Below are 13,563 nucleotides of genomic sequence, written 5' to 3'. Positions count from 1 at the left end.
GTTGACATCTGCTGAGTGACCTGAAGTACATATAAAAATGGATAAAATAACTTGTCATGTCTCCTCCAGGCCCTGTTTAACTGTGACTCAGGGCCTCCCCGGTGGTGCAACTGTTGAGCGCTGGGTTGCGAAGCTGCCCGCAGCCTCTGCAGCGCCGGTTCGATCTCCGGCTGCTCCCCGGCCACCAGAGGAGGGTCCCACATGGTGCACAGACCTCTCCTGCCACCCGCTGCTCCCCTCAGCAGTGTATTTCCGTCCTTCTGCCTGCTCTGCTCCCTGCTCTGGCTCTGGTGAATTCTCTCTTCCTCCCGCGCTTCTGACTGTACCCAATGCTTGCATAAATAAATAAAATAAACCTTTAAAATAAATAAAGTAATACTCTGACTCATTTTGCAATTATACGGACAATCCCTGTGTACCAAGTTGGGTAAAAAACCCAAGTTCACATCCATAAATAGTCACACGTCCCTGCCATAGTCACGTTCATGTCAGAGACATGAAGCCGTCAACATGTTGCTGCAAAAATTATTGATTTTCTACTTGAATCATTTTTGTTATAATGTTTGGGCACAAAGGCACAACATTCTGAATTTAACAACTAGTTTTATTTTTTTTTAATTTCTTCTGGAATTCCTTTGTTACAGTCTAATCCCATTCATCATTGTGATTTTATGCAGTGCCCAAGACACGCTGAGTGTCCTGAAGCTAAAAACCCAGGTTTGAAGCAATAATCATCACATCTCCCATATATCAAAACCAAGAGCATTGTATTAAAAGTCAGTATCTTTGAGCATCGTAATTCCAAGAGAATATATTTTCTCTCCCTGAGTCTCACCCAGGCTGACAGGGCAGTGGGACATGACGACTTGGGCCCCGTCAGCATTAGTTGTCATGATTTACAAAGTGAATAGTTTAACTATGGCGCATTCTCCTGTCTAAAATGGAGCTTGACCTGAAAACCCTCAATTGTGAGTGGATTCTCCCCTGCAAACAGCCGGGGGCAGACACCTGCAGTCTTGGAAGAAAAGATCCAGCTGCCATGTAGAGTCTCTCTCCTGAGGTTGTCCCCATGGCGGGAAAGAGGGTGTCCCGGCCTCTCGCTCCTTGGTCAGGGTTCATGGGGAGTCTCTGTGCACTCACAAGCGGTTCCACCCCGTACTGCGCTGCCTCATGGATCGAGCAGGGACTCAGGGCTGGGCTATTTGAGCTCTGGAGCTGGTGTCCGCGTCTTGGACAATGTCCACATTCCAGCCCTCAGGACCTTCCTCCATATGGAAAGTGTGTGTTTACTTGACTGTGTTAATTGGAGTGTCCTGCAGTGCATCTCAGCGAGTAATTATCATACTCAGTGTGTAGATGTGATGTTGTGTCTGGCTCACGCCTCTATGGACGTGAATAGACAAATCCTCATGTCCAGGTTCCATTTCCCACCTGTCGGTTCTGCCGTGGTGGGCACCATCAGTCATAACAGTGCCCTGAGTCCCTGTCTAGACAGCTGGACAGTCGCCCGTCACCCCCCATGTGCCCTTCATGGAGAGGCCCTGGGGATGGGCGTGAGGGGGATGTGGAAAGGCCGGGGGGAGGGAAGGGACACGGAGAGAGGCAGGAGGGGGCCAAGGGAGGGGGAGTGGGGCAGAAAGACAATGGACGTCCAGCAGAAGTGAGTGACCACGGGGGTCACCAGCCCTGCGGGAAGAGAAACTTTACTGGTCTCTGAAATTGTGTATCCTGCGGTTCTTTTCCACCCCAGCCCCTGTCACAGCACTTACATTAGAACTGTTATTAGGTTTGAATAATTTTACTTTTAACCTTAACAAAATGGAGTAGAATATTAGGGTTTCTGCTCATGGTGTCATATCTTTAGGTTTGCTGCATGACAATGGTGATGTCACACATGGAAACAGGTGTTTATCTGCTTGAGTTTACTCTTCTGTAGGGGGTGGGGTGGGACCTGCTTCACTCTGCTGCGTGTGTCTGTCTGCTTCTCCCAGCACCATCTCCTCACTTTCCTGCTCCATTGCCTGCTCTGGCTCCTCTGTCATAGAGTCACCGTCCATCCTGATAAGGGTGGGTTCCTGGGCCCTCCTTATATCCAGGGGGCTGTGTGTCTGCTTTTCACCAGTACCATGCTGTTTTGGTTATTCGAGCTTTATTGTATGGACTGGAGTATGAAAGTGAGCTTGTTCCTGTCTTACTCATTTTTATCAAGACTCTTTTTATAGTTGTTGTCTTTTGTAGTTCCAATGCAGGCTCATCAGCAGTTTGCTCAGGGGAGGCGCTCCAGAGCAGGCACTGGTGGGCCTGAAGCTGCATGCCCCAAGCACTTCAGGGTATCTGGGTCGGGACGCAGGCGCCTCACTGCCCAGCTGAGACGTGGGTCCAGCCACTGCATCTGGGCTCGGAGCCACCATGATGACAGGGAGTGCCCTCGGCCTACTCTCTTGTTGCTCATGCCAGGCTGGGTACACCTGGCACGTCAACCCAGGACTAGTGCCCAGCCAACCCGCCATACCCCGGGCTGCACCTGTGGGCAGGGCCCCTGGAACACCAAGACTGGATAGAAGGACACTGAAGACTCACGGAGGCTGAGGGACTCCAGTCACTCAAGCCCAGCTCTGAGGCCAGGTGGTGTTGTGACCTCGGTGGACCCCCTCCTGCAGCAGGAGGCCCAGAGCTTTGCCCTTGGCCTCTACCAGGTCTGCTTCCCCCCACTCCTGCCCACGGGGATGACCTGAGGTGCAGGTCACTGTCCTCCTGCTCGTGTCCGGGAGTCAACCTGCCCCCGCCGAGGCATCGTCGCTTTCTCTTCCCCACCCCTCAGTGTGGAACGGGCAGTGTCCCCTCGCAGGGTCTCCTGGTGGGCACGGGCACATCATTCTCCCTGCCTCCTCCACAGAGGCCGCTTGTTTTGAGTCCATTCCTGAGAACACTGCCTGCCACCCCCTCTGTTGCGTCCTTTAATAGGAAACTGGCCCTGATAGTGGGCGCCATGGGGACCGCACTGGCCATCAGGGATGGCGCCCTCTGCGGCTCCCTCTCCTGTCCCAGCTGAGGTTTGGTCTGAGGATGGTCACTGTGGCGTCTCCCTCCTGCCGGGCTCCTGTCCCTGCCCTGGCGCGTCTGTCTTTGCTTTTCCCACGTGCCATGTGCTCTGAGGTGTGGGCATCAGCGGCCCTGCCAGGGACAAGCACGTGGACCCTAACGCGGGGCCAGGACACGTCCTCCCCTGGCCAGCGGCCTTGGGCTCCAGGCACCAGAGACCTAGCCCCAGGCTCGGCCCAGCCACCGTCTCAGGCCCTGGGCCAGGCCCGAGCCAGCAGCCATCCAGGGAAAGCGGCCGGGCCCGCTGCTCTAGAGGAAGAGAATGTTAGCGTTGTCTGTTTGGGTGTGGGCAGGTTTCTCCCTCAGGGACGCGAGGGTGAGGGAGATGCAGTTTAGGGTCCTGCATGTTCTGCCTCTGACGTCATCTCCTCTGTCTTGTGAATACACCCCGCATCCTCTCTTCATCCACGATAAAGAAAACTTCTTCCATTTTGTCTCATGTGTTGTTCATGTGACAGAGGAACGATCTGCCGCTGCTCTGAGGAAACAGGGGCCGGGACGAGGCCCACCCAGCTCTGTGAAGGCTACACTGCGGGTGGCTGGGGGGCCCTTGCTTCCTTGTCATACGTGGGTGCTGTGAGCTTGGTGTGGGGGGGGCTGGGGTCAGGGGTGGGGGGCCACGGGCGCACTGGCGAGCTGGCAGACGGGGCCAGCGCCCAGAGGCTGGCAGGGGCCTCGCCTCTGAGCTCAGGTTGCGGCTGGGCAGCCTGCGGCCCCCAAGGCTCACCTGTGTCTCCCCGGGGCATCGCGGTTCTTAGCACCACGCTGTCAGTGGTTTCTCAAGTCACCTTTGACCAGTGACCATCCACACTGACCGACGGTGGCCCCGGAAGCCTCCCGGAGCCAAGCCCCCAGGGAGAGGACACCCCCTTCCCTCCTGCTCAGCAGGCAGCCAGGGAGGCAGGGCAGGCGGGGTCAGCGCCCGGGCGGGTTGTCATTTAGTGGCTCAGGGAGAAGGTACAGGGTCAGGGTGCTGGGGAGCTGCTCGAGGGTTTTGTGAGAACCTGCGTGGTCACCAGAACTGTTGTCATGTCTCGGCCCAGGAGGGAATGTCCGTCCTTCCCACTGTCCCGGCTAGCAGCGTCCAGCCCCGGGCGCCCACGAGTGAGAGTCAGAAAGCAGACTCAGTTGCTCTGTCTCCTGGGAGGCCTCTGTGGGGAGACAGAAGGACAGCGAGTGGGATGGATGAAGAGGATCAATTTGCAACAGTCAGATGCCTCAATAAATCACCTGACAGAACTAATTCGGGAGACTCAGAGTATATCCAATATTAATATCAAAAACAAGTATCAGGAATGCAGGAGACTTTATGCAGCACAAGCTGGCACCTGTGACTTTCAAGGCATGTTCATGTCCTGCAGGTGTGAGGCAGGTGGACACACTCAGGAGCCGTGACGGTTACAACCTTAATAAAAGGTGTGAGAGGCTGCGGGCTCCTGAACTCCCCCAGGAAAATGTGTCTGGGGTTTGAGGCCGTGTTGGATTGGGGTGTCTCCTCCTGTTACTGGGTTTGTAGGTTTTGTGTACTTTTTTTTTTTTTATAGAGGCATGTTTTATTTATTTATTTGTTTGTTTGTTCGCTTTTGTTTATACATGCACTGGGTACAGTCAGAAGCGCGGGAGGGTGAGAGAATTCACCAGAGCCAGAGCGGGGAGCAGAGCAGGCAGAAGGACTGAAGTACACTGCTGAGGGGAGCAGCGGGCGTCAGGAGAGGTCTGCGCGCCACGTGGGACCATCCTTCAGTGGCCGGGGAGCAGCTGGGGATCAAACCGGCACTGCAGAGGCCGCGGGCAGCTTCGCAACCCAGCGCTCAACCGCTGCGCCACCGGGGAGGCCCGGTTTTGTGTACTTTGGACACTCGCCCATATCAGGTGTGTGATGTGCACAATTTTCTCCCAGTGCAGGGGCCCATTTTGGGGATGGCATCTTCTGAGGCACAGAAGCTCTCTAGTGTGTATGTGGGGGGGCGCTTATTCCTACGTGCTCTTCTTCCCTGGTCCTTGGCGTGTGTCCCCAAGTTCATCTGTGGGGTGAGTGTGCAGTGGGCAGCACCTGTGTGTTCCTTCTGATATTTGAAGGGTTTATCTAATGCAAATATTAACCCATTCCAAATTGTTCTAATAATAAGAAAAAAATAGAAATCCAAACTGTTGTCACCTGTGAGAAGGGACCAATCAATAGACTGGACAGAGCAAAAAGGTGAGGGAGGGAGAGAAATGGCCTCTCACCTCTCCTGGGAATGGCGTGGAGAAGTCTTCAGATTATGACAATAGGACAACCACAGGATGGAGCAACCTCATCTGAAACAGCAAAAGGAAATGTTGGACTGAGCGCAAAAATTTGCTCATTACCAGACAGAACTGGGGAGGAACGTAGGAGTGTGGACGGAGGGGCCGGGCACTGCAGGGCATTTAGTAGATTCTGAGTGGACACTGGTGCACGTGGGGGAGTCAAAGCTAAAACAGTAAAAAGTCTAAATGAGACTTCTCCTTTGATAAGAACAAATAAGAAATTAATGTGACTTGCAATGAATCACTCATGGTAAATATCCCTTCTCACAGACACTTACTGGATTTGTTCAAGGAAAAATAGAAAATGCATCAACAGGAATCTGATCAAGGAATGACATCATATCCCAAGTGGATGGGGACTGTGATCTTGTGTCTATTTTTTAAGATTTATTTATTTATACAAGAACTGGGGTATAGTCAGAGGTGCAGGAGGGTGAGAGATTTCACCAGAGACAGAGTAGGGAGCAGAACAGGCAGATGGACTGAAGACACTGCTGAGGAGAGCAGTGGGCGAGACAGGAGAGGTCTGCCCCACCATGTGGGTTTCTCCAGGGCCGTCCGGACATCAAGACCGCACTGAAGAGGCTGCTCACAGCTTCAGAGCACAGCGCTCAACCTGCTGTGCCACCAGGAAGGCCATGTGCTCTCATGCTATCACTGAAATGAATATTACTTTGAGTGATTTTCTAGCACAGGTTTCATTCTGAAATTTGAATGGATGAGTCATGTCTAGTGATTAACTACATTTTATTATCATAAATAGATTCATGGACAAAATGTGCTCATCAGTCAGGAGAGTTTGGAGACACAGTGACCTGCTCCAGAGAGGAGCAATGTCACCCCCCAGCTCACATTTTCTGTGTTAGGGGAACAATATGAACTCACCACCGTACGTGCAGTGCAGGTATGTAGGATTGTAAAAAAAAAAAAATGAACTATGTTGTGCTTTAGTTTGCATAACATTTTACATAATAAAAAATAATATTGTTCCCAAGTGGAAGAAAAGTGAATTTAAGTGTAATCTACAAGAAGGTGGAGAAGACCTGGTAGAGGGTCAAGATACAATCTGGAGCAACCTCCCCGGTGGTGCAGTGGTTGAGTGCTGGGTTGCAAGGCTGCCTGTGGCTTTTGCAGGGACAGTTCAATCCCTGGATGCTCCCCGGCCACCGGGGAGGGTCCCACATGGTGTGCAGACCTCTCCTGCCACCCGATGCTCCCCTCAGCAGTGTATTTCGGTCCTTCTGCCTGCTCTGCTCCCCGTTCTGGCTCTGGTGAATTCTCTCTCCCTCCCGCATTTCTGACTGTACCCAGTGCTTGTACAAATAAATAAATAATTTTAAAAAGACACATTCTGGAAAAGTAAGGGAACCTAAAATTCAACACAATGACAAGTTACAAATTATAAACTTTTACGTAGAAATGTAGTTCTTCAAAGATAATTCATACTTTACTTTTGAAAATGCCACATCGAGGGGTGCAGTCATGTTGCCATCCAAACAGGCATCACAGAAATTAACATTCCATCCATTCCAGGTTTCACTCACAGATTCCTAATAATCAAGGAAGCATCCATCCTTCCACCTCTGGCAGAGTCAAGTGTGATTTCTTTGTCCTTTGAGCAGCAACAGGAACTTCTCCTAGAGGAAGACGCCCTGTGAGGAATCATGAGGGACAGGGGGCCTCACTCTCTGTCTCCCCTGCCATCAACGATGACAAGGCCCTCGGTGGAGACACACACAGGCTGTGGGAACTGAACCCCAGGACTGGGGTCCCGTGGCCATGTGGTCCTGAGGACAGACCCCTTTACCACTGCTCACACTATGTAAATGTTGGTGAATGTGAGTTCTAGAACATTCTTTCCACACCAAATACAAGTTTTTAACCACGGGCTGGATTCAGTTTATGAACATCACACAGGGAAGGATTGAGGGAAGGATACAGCAATAGGAAACAGGCGTATAGTAAGGATTATGAGAATATAAATTTGTGACAAGGAAAAAATCCTAACACAAGAAACCTATACTTATATAGATTTACATGATGACTTATATAGATGACATGATGATTATACTTATATAGTCTTACATGATGACATCTAAGACTTAGAGGGGAAAAGCAGAATTAATATGGGGTTGTAATTGTAGATTGTGATATCTCACATCTTGGAGAAATGGCCCTTCATCAGTCTCCCCACACCCGATTTCATGGCTTGGTTCCTCAGACTGTATATAACAGGATTAAAGGTGGGGGGCACCATCGTGTAGAACATAGAAATGACCAGGTCAGACATGGATGGGGTCCCTGAGGTTGGCTTTAGATAAGCAAAGCATGCAGTGAAGAAATACAGCACCACAACCAGCAGGTGGGGAAGGCAGGTGGAGTAGACTTTGGCCTTCCCTTCTGTGGATGGGATCTTCCTGACAGCAGAGAAGATGTGGACATAGGAAATGACGATGAAAATAAAAGAACAGATACCCAAAAACACACTAATGAGAATGGCGACAAGTTTGTTTATCAAATTTCCTGAGCAGGAAATAGCCAATAACTGGGGGATGTCACAGAAAAACTGGTGGACCACGTTGGACCCACAGTAGGACAAGGAGAAGGTTCCAGCTGTGTTCATCACAGCATAGAGACCCCCTCCCAGCCAGGACACAGCTGTCAGCTGCACACACCTGTCCCTGCTCATGAGGACCTCATAGTGCAGGGGGTGGCAGATGGCAGCATAGCGGTCAAGGCTCATCACCGTGAGCAGGGTCATTTCTGCACCTGCTGAAATAACCATCATGAAGACCTGGACAACACAGCCTGGGAAGGAGATGGAGCTGCTGTGCCTCAGAGAGTTGGCAATGGACTTGGGGACCGTGGCTGAGATGAGGCAGAGGTCTGTGAAGGACAGACTCCTCAGGAAGAAGTACATGGGGGTGTGGAGGTGCCGGTCCAGGGTGGTGATGAGGACAATGAGCCCGTTCCCCAGCAGGGCACACAGGTAGACCAGGAAGAAGAGCAGCGGGTGCAGGAAGCCCATGGTGCCCTGGGTGGGGAAGCCCAGGAGGACGAATTCTGTCACGGCCGTGAGATTGGTCACTCCTGGAGCCGTCATCTGTGTAAATAAAAAAAGTGGAAGAAAACATTGTCAGTTTTCTAATATTGAACATAAAATGGGTTATCAACATATAAGAAGCACGCAATCTATTTATGATTTATCATTATCTAAGCAAATTCATATTTTTCTCATGTGAATGCACTATTGATGTATTGTAAAACATGTGTCTGTAAATTTGAGAAGAAATGAAAATTTTAAATGACCTTGATAAAACCTGAATATCAGGTCTCTCAATGAACTTAATTGACAGACCACCCTTGCCCAGTCATTCCCAGGGCATCGGCTCCCCCTCCTGCCCAGGCCCCAGCGTCTCTGCCAGCACACCTCCCAGAGGTTGTCCAGGGCACAGTCCCAGAGGACACCTGACCATGCTCAGCCCCTCCCCACCCTGGAGAGCCTGTCCCTGCTCCTCCAGCACAGCCCTGGTCTGGGGAAGCCCTACAGGGACGGGTATGAAGGGAGATGGGGTGTTCGGGTCCCAGTTTTCCTACTCCCCAGGACCCGACACTGTCCTGGAACTGAATGATCTGGGCTCTGCGTTCCTGTGCGGCGTGTTCTGATGCCTCCTCTGTCAGATTCCTGCCCCTGTGGCCTCACTGCTACCTCCTGGTCCATCCCCTCGTCTCCTCATCTCCCTGCCCCTGACTCCTCACATCTGAGGACCCAGACATCATGTTTCCTGCAGAGTGTCCTCCTGGTCACCCCCATACGTCCCTCCTGCCGGATGGGCTCGTCCACCCCGGCTCCCTCCCAGCCCTCTGCCCCCCTCAGACTCATACACGTCTGTGCAGCGAGGAAGCCGCTCCGGGGATAAGCCAGACTATCTGTGTGTGTGGCTGTCCCTGCAGGTTCCAGGGACCCGGGTCCTCCCCCCAGTCCCGTGTGTGAGTGGGGATATCTGGACACGGGGCAGCCCTGCCCACTCCCCTCCTCCCTGTCCCCAATCTCATCCTCAACTCCCTCTGTGGGGTGACGGAGGGGCAGACCAAGAGGAGGGCAGGATTTTTAGGAGCATATCATAATATAAAATAATCGCAATTCATTGATGGGAGTATTTCCAAAAATATAATAAAATCATGAAAATAAATCAGGATATGTGGTGGTGAAAAATGTTGACATCTGTTGAGTGACTTTAAATGCATGTTTAAAATGGATAAAATAACGACATATCTCCTCCAGGCCCCGTTTATATACTGTGAATTATTTCCAATTACACTGACAATCCCTGCATGTAGAGTTGGGGAAAAATCCCAAGTTAACATCCACAAATAGACAGATGTCGGCACCACCATCATGTTAGTGCCAGACTCATGAAGGGGTCAACAGAGTCGCTGACCAGATACTGAATATCTTCCTGACTCATATCTTTCATCATGTTCAGGAGAAAAGGCATACCATTCTGAATTGAACAATAAGTGTAATTTTTAATTCCCTCTGGACTGTCTTCATCACCATCCAATTCTATTGATTTCTATGATTTTATTCAGTGCCCAGAACCCACTGTGTGTGCTGATGCTCATCCTGAGTGTGCAGCAGAAATCGTCACATCTCCCATAAGTCACAATTTTCTAATACGCTCAATGTGTTAAAAGTCATTGTGTTTGAGCATCGTAAATTACAAGAGAATATTTTCTCTCACCGAGTCTCATCCAGGCTGACTGGGCAGCGGGATATGACGACTTGGGCCCCCTCAGCATTAGTTGTCAAGATTTACAAAGTGAGTAGTTTAACTACGGAACATTCTGAAGTCTAAAATGAAGCTTGATCTGAAAACTCTCAATTGTGAACAGATTCTCCCCTGCAAACGGCTGGGGGCAGATACCTGTTTTCTGGGGATAATGTTCCTGCTGCCGTGTCGAGTCTCTCTCCTGAGGATGTACCCATGGCAGGACAGAGGATGTCCCAGCCTCTCACTCCATGTTCAGGGCTTGTGGGGAGTCTCTGAGCACTCACAGGATATTGCACCACATCCTGCGCCGCCTCATGGACAGAGAAGGTCCTCAGGGCTGGGCTATTTGAGCTCTGGAGCTGGTGTCCACGGGTTGGACACTGTCCAAGATCCATCCATCAAGTGACTTTACTCCAGAGGGACAAGCACCCTTTCTCAAGTCACGGTCTTAATTGGTGTGGTCCTGTGGCACATCCCAGTGATAATTGGTGTATGAGTGTGTCAGGGGCAATTTTGCTGGTGGATTATCTGTGGGAAGGAATGTAACTTATCCTGTTCTCCAGGTCCCATCCCCTCCCCTGACCATCACGGGGACCAGGATGGCCCCGTCATCAGAGCCAGGACAAGCCGCATCCACAGGGAGCAGGAAAGTTGCCCCTACCCCGGTGGGCCCTCCTGGTCCTGGCAGGTGGGAGCAGGCACTGGCAGGCGGTGCAGAGTGGGGGACAGGGCAAGAAGGACAACTACAGACACCCCGGACTTGGACGACACAGGGCAGAACCTGGACCCCGAAGTGCGAGTTGTTGGCGCCGCAACAAGATCCTTGTCCTGTCGCTCCTGCCGGCCCCTCTAGTGCCTGAGAGTCCGACTTGCTGCTGAAGTCGCCTGGACATCGCCTTCATGTGGACAATCCAGGCCCGGGTGCGGGCAGGGTGGACATGATAGGATTGGGTCCTCTGGGTGGCGGAGGGGATCTGTGGACAGGCGTGGCGGGGAGGACAGGGCTCAGGGGACACTGAGGAACCTGCATGCGAGGAGCCTCCTCCAGACAGTGACCGGCGGGAATCACTCTCTGGCATGGGAGCCAACCAGACAGTGGTCAGTGCAGAACTGGCTGCACCCTGGTAGCTGCACAGAGCGTGAGGTGGTCGCAGGATGGATACGAAGTGACTCGAGTCCATTTCCTCCCCTGATGGGAAGTGACCCCTTCATATGCGGTCCCGGGGGCACCCGCGGGACGAAAGGACACACATGACAAGTCCCGGAACGTCCCAGATGCATGTTTGTCTTTGAGTGAAATGCAGATATTTGTGCCCAAAGGGCTCTGTGAGGCAGACACGGTCCCGAGGAGAGTGCGGGGCTGAGGGTGTCCTGTGGCTTCCACTCAGGGCCCAGGGCTGGCCGAGGCCGGGGTGAGGGACACTCACTGCCCAGTGGTGTCTGACCATGGCTGCAGACGTGATGGCGCCTGGCACTTCTCCCAATTACAGGGATCCCTGCGGGCGCCTTTCGGGCAACAGACACTTTGGCCCCTTCCGCCCACCAGTGCTCCCCCTCGTCCTCATGGTCGACACATGACCGCCCCTGGGGGATCCTGCCTCTGGGAACTGTGAAGCCCGATGCTCTGAACCTCCACACTGCCCGGGAGACAACTCTGCCTTTCCCCTGCTCTGCCTGCGTGGTAGGGGCAGGCAGTATCAGTGTCAGACAGGGTGTCATTTTTGGCCTCAGGGAGAAGGATGTGGGGCGCTGGAGGGGCTGGGGTGCTGCTCAGGCTGGTTGTGGGGGAACCCGTGTCCTCACTTAAACTCTTCTGGTTGAAACTCCTCAGCCCATGAAGAGAATGTTCAGTCCTTCCTGCTCACCCCGGCTGAGAAAAGCTTCTCAGCCCAGGAGCACATCCCCACAATTAATCTCTCCGGACTCAGACTTGAGTCTGTCCACCGTGTGGACCCCGGTGTCCAGCACACGCTGACGTGATGGAAAGTGTGGGCTGAGTGTGAGGAGCTGAAGCGTCATCATCGGCAGCTCTCAGAGGTCCCAGGAAGCAGCAGGACAGAGTCCGCCCAGCTTATTAGACGTTCACGCAGAATAATGACACGATCACTCCCTGGACTCCGCTGGCCCCGCAGGATGAGCAAATCCTGGGACGGGAACAAACACATCTGTGTGGGGGTCAGGACGCGCCACCGAGCTCAGAGCAGGGTCTGGACCTGAATCCAAATGCCTGCTACTCTTCAGGCACTGGCACATACTCCTTAGAGACTGTCCACGTAGGCCTTGCCGTTGTCTGGACTGGGGTGCTGCTCCCTGTTGTGGTGGAGACCCACTTGTGTAGATGGACACTCGCTCTTGTCAGAGGTGTGGTGTGCACATGGCTTCTCCCCGTGCAGGGCCTGTGCTCACAGCGGTTTCTGAGGCCCAGGAGCTCTCTAGTGTGGGGGGACCACTTGTTTATTAACCCTTGGGTTTCCCTGTCCTTGAATAGTGGAGGCAGGAGGGTGTTCACGCGGGTGTTCCGTGGAGTGTGATGGGGCACCACACACACAGAAGGGCAGAAATGGAACCCCAAAACAAGACAGCAAATACTTGACAAATGACAATTATTAACATGACCCCACGTCACCCCTCTCGTGGGGTCAAATCCTCTTCTCAACAGAGTCTAGAGGCTTTGCTCAAAGCCAAGACAGAGTGTGTAAAGGCCGTGGCCTGAGAGTGATGGAGGCCCAGGGGGGAGACACCTGCCATCAGGGTCTTTCATGGAAAGTTGAGCAACTTGGGGGACTTCCCCACACAGATTTTATTCTGAAATCTCAATGGACGCAGTCTGGAGGTTAATGTGCATTTTAAGGAATGTTAAAAAACATACATTTCATAAGAGAAATATTGTCTGGACTGAGTCTGTTATGATCCATCAGGCGTGTTTGGAGACACCGTGTCCTGCTGCAGAGAGGACGCGTGAGGGAGGAGCCTCCCCCCAGCTCATGTTCTCAGGGTGGGTGAGCAGCAGGGAGGCCCTGGCATTTACAGCACAGAAGATGCCAGAGAATAAAATTTACAGATATTGTCGTGCTTCACTTTACATGATGTAGAAAGTGACATAATCCCAGACGTACCAGAAAGTGGGGAAGAAGACCTGGTGTAGGACATACACAAACACCCTAGAAAACCATGGGAACCCCTAAAAATGAACAAAACAACAATGAATGTCTAAAACATTTAAAATTTAAAGGTGAAACATAGTTCTTCAAAAATAATTTGCATTAAAAAAACATACCCTTAAGGTGTTGTAACCAGATCAGATGCCAGATCAATCACAGAATCATTCTTTCGGAAACTTCCATCTGTCTCTGGGAGATTCATATCAAATGTAATTTCTACTTGACCTTTGAGC

The sequence above is a fragment of the Talpa europaea genome, assembly GCF_964194135.1.
Source record: "Talpa europaea genome assembly, chromosome: 8".
NCBI lineage: Eukaryota > Metazoa > Chordata > Mammalia > Eulipotyphla > Talpidae > Talpa > Talpa europaea.
The sequence above is the reverse complement of the archived record's forward strand: the minus strand, read 5'-3'. Positions refer to the sequence as shown.